Below are 6,531 nucleotides of genomic sequence, written 5' to 3' on the forward strand. Positions count from 1 at the left end.
CCACTGCACTTGCCAGGTCAGGTCTGCATGTGGTAACCAAATACAAAAGTTTGCCAATCGCTGACCTGTATTGCGTGTTGTTTGGCAGCAACTTCGAACCTTGTTGATTCTTCAAGAAGTCTGTGGCCATCGGTGTCGCAACTGGGTGTGCGTCCTGCATCTGCATGCTTTCAATCAGTTCAGTTATCTTTTGCCTTTGGCTGAGTAAGAACGATCCATCCTCTTCTCTCTCAACTTGAATTCCCAAGTAGTATTTCACTTTTCCAAGTTCCTTGACCTCTACTTCCCTGTTGAGGTGTTTGACTATGTCTTTATAGTCTTTCTCATTTGACGTAGAAATTAAAAGGTCGTCAACAAAGGCTAAAATGTACGAAAACTGTCCATTCCTTTGTTTGGTGTACAAGCACTTATCAGCAGTCCCTTGCTTGTACCCAAGCTGCACCAGCATTTCATGGAGTTTCTGGTTCCAAGCCCTCGCTGCTTGCTTCAAACCATAAAGTCCTTTCTGCAGCTTGCACACTAGATGTGCCTCATTTGGTTTAATGAAACCTTTGGGCTGCTTCATATAAATCTGCTCAGAAATTTCGCCGTGAAGAAAGGCTGTCGCAATGTCAATATGGTAAACTGACATTTGCTTAGATGCTGCAATACTTAAAAGTAGTCTGACACTGCTGTATCGAACTGTCGGTGCAAACACTTGATCGTAATCCTCTCCATACTTCTGGGAAAAACCTTGTGCCACAAGCCTAGCTTTGTAGCGTTGCACCTCCCCTTCTGAACCCTTTTTAACCTTGAACACCCATTTACTTCCAATTGCTTCCTTACCAGGAGGTAGTTCTGTGAGTGTCCAGGTCCTGTTCCGATGAAGTGCATCTATCTCCTCCTGAGCAGCTTTCCTCCAGAGACTGGCTTCATCTGGTGGCATCCTCTCTATCTCTTCCCATTTGGAAGGTTCCTGTGGAGACGCCGACCTTGTAAGGTAGGACAGCCGTAATGGTGGAACACCTCTGTTGGTTCTGGATGAGCGTCTGACCTCTGGTCTTTCGACCGCATCAGCTTCCTCATCCTCCTCCAGCAGTGGCATATCCCCATACAGCTGCTCGTCATCATCTTCGTCTCTGGTGCTGCCAGGGGCCTGGACCTCCACGTCTTCTCGGGTGTCACCTATAGGGGGTGCTACGACACTAGAAGTTGGATTAGTACTTTGTATTGGTTCAAAAGGAAAAATCACAAATTCCTCATCCTGTGGCTCCTTGGAACAATCAATGGCAGTGTCCTTTGTATCAACTTTGCCTTGCTCATCGAAGTAAATTACATGCTGCGAACTTGTCTTGCCAGTTTGCGGATCCAAGACTCTATATCCTTTTCCTCCAGAAGCGTACCCAACTAGGATCCCTGCCTTCGCTCTGGAATCAAGTTTGTGTCTGTGCTCCTTGGGCACATGATAGTAGCACAAACTTCCAAATACACGTATATGTGACAAATTTGGGGCTTTTCCATGCCAAAGTTCAAATGGTGTGCGCTCTGCGCCTTTTGTGGGCAGTCTGTTCTGAAGATAGACTGAGCAACGAGCCGCTTCACCCCACAGCCTGTGTGACAAGTTAGCTTCCTTTAGCATGCACCTTGTCATTTCCAAAATGGATCTAAATTTCCTCTCTGCAATTGAGTTTTGTTGGGGTGTGTAGGCAACTGTGGTCACGTGTGATATGCCTTCTCTAGCCATGACGGCCTGCATCTCATGTGAACAAAATTCCCCACCATTATCGGACATTAAAATGGAAGGGGCTCGCTGGAACTTGTTCTTGACCATGTTAAGATAGTCCCTGAACAATTCCACTGTCTCACTCTTCTCCTTGATAAAGTAGGCTACGCAGAATCTCGAGAAATCGTCCAAAAATATCAAAATATATTTATTACCTCCTAGAGAAGACACATTCATTGGTCCACATAGATCTGTATGGACAATGTCCAATACTTTAGTGCTTCTCTTCTCTGCACAACGTGGGAAAGAAGGTTTAGTTGCTTTCTCACTAACACAAGTTATACATTTTGATGTTGGTGTATTTGTGTTGCTTTGCTTTACCTGCAGACCTCTCACAAGATCACCTTTCTGTAGTTCCAGAATAACGTTGGTGTCTCTGTGTCCAAGTCTCTTGTGCCAGAGTTCCAGACTTCCTTCGTCCTTTTGACTTGGTTGCGCCACCTTTGCAGACTGGTTCTGCTGGTTCTCTGAAACATTAAGCTCATATACACCATCCTTTAGTGTGCCTTGAACATAAACTTCATCATGCTTAGTCACAATACATTGTCCTTTTTCAAATGTAATTTTAAAACCTTTCCTGTCCAAACTGGACACGCTGAGTAAGTTGCAATTAAGCTTTGGTGCAAACTTAACTTCAGTTATCTTAGTATTAATTGTTTCATGATCTACGTTGAATTTCAAATTCACAGTTCCTGAACCAATTGCCTTTACAATGTTGCCATCAGCAATCTCAATTTCAGAGGTTTCATCCCCATTAATCTCATTAAAATACTCCTTTTCATAACAGAAATGAGAACTCGCTCCACTGTCAAGAATCCACTTATTGCGCTTATTTTCACAATCCTGGACAGCTAAACTCCTCTCCTGCATCAACATGGTTTGCTCATGACTCCCCTTCTTAACACCTTGTGGTTTTGAGGGGTGGGATTCAACTTTATCCCCATTTTGACTCTTGCAGTTCCTTGCTATGTGGTTTTTCCCATTGCATTTAAAACAAATTATTTCTCTAGATGTCTGTCTGGACTTTCCAAAATGCTTGGATGCATAGCTGCTATCCTTCCTCCTTGGATTCCTTTCTTGAGAATCAAGGCTATCTCTGCATTCCTCTCTTAAATGGTTGATAAGCTCATTAAAAGTTAAATCCTTTGTGTGATCCATTATACTTTTAAATGGAGCAAACGTAGGTCCCAATGATGCAAGCATAAACGTTACTTTAGTCACATCATCAAAGGCTCTGGGAGTAAGGGCAATTCTTTGAACAATCTCAGAAAAATTCTTAAAATGCTCTGTAAACTCTTCTCTAGAATTCATCTTCAACTTGAGTAACTTATCCAGCAAGTATCTATAGGAACTCTCTGTAGATTGTGCATAAATGCGTTCAATGTCCTCTAGGATCTTAGATGCATCATCTTCAAAATTTATCATTGATAGATGCTCATTCCTCAAACTGCTCAAAATTATGTGCTTGGCTTCATCATTTTTAATACTCCAAGCTTCTATCTTAGCTAAAGCTTCTGCATCGGTTCCTGTAGGCTTTTCTTCCTTAATGGCCTGCAGAACACGCCTAGCAGCAAGATAAACTAAAACGCGCTGCTTCCACTGCACAAAATTATTGTCATCCAGCAGCATAAAACTTGGTCTTGCCTCACTATCAAAACTGGAGCTTGCCATCTTAAAACTTCAAAAATTTCCAAAATTCAAAAATCTTTCAAAAATCAAATTCAAAATCTCAAAAATATCTTCACTACCTCTGAGCTTTCTCAGTGCTGTAAACTCTGAGGGAGGGGAGGGGTAGTTAATCCCCCAAGCACACTGCAGAACAAAGAGACCATGTGCTCAACCAGGAAATCTTAACTGGAAAAATCCTACAGAGTTCAAAATCACAATCCAAATCAATCCTTCAAAAATACACAAAATACGCAACTCTGGGCCGCAATAACCCTATGTGGGAATGTTCAGGAATGTGGATGAGGAGATATTGTTTAATATATCCTATCCCCGCTTGCGCTAGCAAGCACAAAACTTTAGCAGAGTAAAACATTCCCCTTTTGCAAAATACACAGCAGAAGAACGTTTGCGCAGGCTTGATTTAAGCCACTAAAATAAAGTGTATTTTCCTGGTATTTCCCCTTTTTCCCTCTTAAAAGAAAAGACACAACACAATGCTCTTAAAAGTATAAAAGATGTTTACTTACAAGCATCTCGAGGTACAGCACACTCAAGAGGTAGACTTGCTTAGTTAAAAGGTAATATATACATTGTGAAGTTCACTTATAAGAAGTGAGACTCCATCTCATCTCTCTCTCTAGGCTGGAGGCCTTGAGGGAGAGACTCACTAAGATGTGTGTAGTCCAAGAGGTCTGGTCCAAGAGAGGGAAAATGGCTGTTTCCTTCAGGATTTATCTGCCACTTCCTCAACTCATTTGCATGTGAAGGAAGAGGAAACTACGCTTAGTCATATCCTCCTCCTCAGTCCTCCAAGTGGACTATCTAGGGATTGTTGTGACTTGACTGCACTTAACCCTTTGCATCCCACAGTTTTGCCCCATAGCAGGTGAGTGGGAGGCCTTGTGACTCCCTTGGCAACGGTTCACTCCTCCGTTGAGGAGTCCCAACTCCCTCAAATCTGAGAAGCAGAGCAAGCAATTCAGCGTTGCTTGCCGAAAATTCCTGTTCATCTCCAAGCCATGTACAATGGCTTCTTCGGAACACATGGCTTGTTCCAAATGTGTGGCGCCGAACTGGGCTGTGTGCAGCCACTTAGATGTCTGTCTTTTGAGACCTTCTGCTACAACCTGAATCACATTCGATAGCTGCCCTTCAAATGTCTGTCAGTGCCCTAACAGAAGGACAGAAGACACAGAATGCTATGGAACTGATACCTCTTTGGTTGCAACTTGGACATTAAGGCTGCAAACCTTAACATAACCATGTCTTCTCAGAAGTTGTTATTTCATCTGAGGACCACAGGGCAGTTTACAGACCCACCAAGTTAGTCCTATTGGATTCAGTAGGATGTCTTCCCGAGCAGATCGGGTTAGGATTGCAGCCTAAAACGTGCTTTAAAACTTTACAAAGCTGTCAGTTTCTTTCCTCTTTCTACTCGCTGGTACAGTTGCTGGGGAATGACTGGTTAGTTCTTACAGCAGCAATGGATTCAAACTTCAAGAAAGAAGATTCCACCTAAACATTAGGAAGAACTTCCTGACAGTAAGAGCTGTTCGGCAGTGGAATTTGCTATCAAGGAGTGTGGTGGAGTCTCCTTCTTTGGAGGTCTTTAAGCAGAGGCTTGACAGGCATATGTCAATAATGCTTTGATGGTGTTTCCTGCTTGGCAGGGGGTTGGACTGGATGGCCCTTGTGGTCTCTTCCAACTCTATGATTCTATTGCTCAAGGCAACTTCCCTTAACAATTACAGTGTTAAGGGTGTTCAGTCAGTAAACTGTTTCCAAGAGCATCCCTTAAGGCACTGGTATTATCAACTAGTTGACATTGCTAGCATTACTTCCATTTAATGTATGCTGACTGTATCCTCCGAGTGTGACCACACCTTTTTCTCTGCGATGGAGCTGCTGGCTGGGATCGAAGGGGGGTGCCCAACAAGTTCTGCATGCCTCAAAGGTAACATTTTGGACTGGGTGTTTCCAACAGCAACTCTCCATGTTGCAAAGCATACCCACCCTCTCTTGAAACGGGATGTAATTTCAAAAGCAGTGTTTAAACAGGGAGGGAAAGGCAGCAAACCTGCTAGACCTTCCCATTCCCTTAGGTATCCCTAAAGTAGCTCTTTGGACCCCGGCCACTGCATTTGTGCAAACCTGTGAAATGCGTTTCATGTAGAGACACATTCCGAATTTGGCAGAGTCCCTCTTGCTTCAAGAGCTGGAGTGTTTGAGCAGGTGTGACTTTTTCAAGTCACCGAGAGAAGGCAGAAAAGCCTTTAAAAGTGAAAATAAAATGTGACCCACATTCTTCTCCCCAACGAAGGTTTGATCACATCTGTGAACAAAGGGGACATTTTCTTTACCTGTGCTACTCTGGCAAGGTAGCATTACAAAGTGTCCTCCTTCTACCCTGCCACTGTTCTAATTTTAGTTTTAAGCTCTTTGTTTGGCTAAGTAACTCTGCAAAGTGCCAATCCCACTGGTGGCACTAAATAACTAAAATAAAGCCTCAGCACTAAGTATAAGTGGATAAGGCCTGCACAACCTGTGCTACTCACCAAGCTGGAAGCACCTATTGTGCCCTTCCAGATTCCGGACAACTCATTCTCCCTTTATGCCAATTTTGCAGTACCAGGCAAGCATAAAAAACAAGCGCTATAGTAAACAGCTGGTACGCCACAAAATATGGCAAAAGGTGCTTCAGCTTTGCAGGTCACAATTTAGGCAGGCTTGAAGATGATAGAGAAGCTCCTAGAGCAGGCCTGTTTTAGACCAGGCTGGCTTTAGATTAAACACCCCAAGCAAGGAGTGTCTTCTGCAAATGAGTTTGAGGGGGCCTCAAAGACTAGAGGTGGAAGCATCTGTCAGTTTTGGTTCTCTCAGTTTCTCATTTTTCCAATCTCAAATTTGGTTCTCTCTCTCTCGTTGCAGAAATTTGTGGTTTTCTTTTTAATGCTTATGGAAATTCATTAGCATAATACACTCTTTTAATATGTAGTTTTGACTAATGCACATGTTTTTTGCAAGCAACTATCTTTAATATAATGCTTTTTGTATACAGTGGGTTACAAACTCTTCAGGTTACAGATGCTTCAGGTTACAAA

Source organism: Zootoca vivipara, chromosome 3 (genome assembly GCF_965207765.1).
Source record: "Zootoca vivipara chromosome 3, rZooViv2.hap1.1, whole genome shotgun sequence".
Taxonomy (NCBI): Eukaryota; Metazoa; Chordata; class Lepidosauria; order Squamata; family Lacertidae; genus Zootoca; species Zootoca vivipara.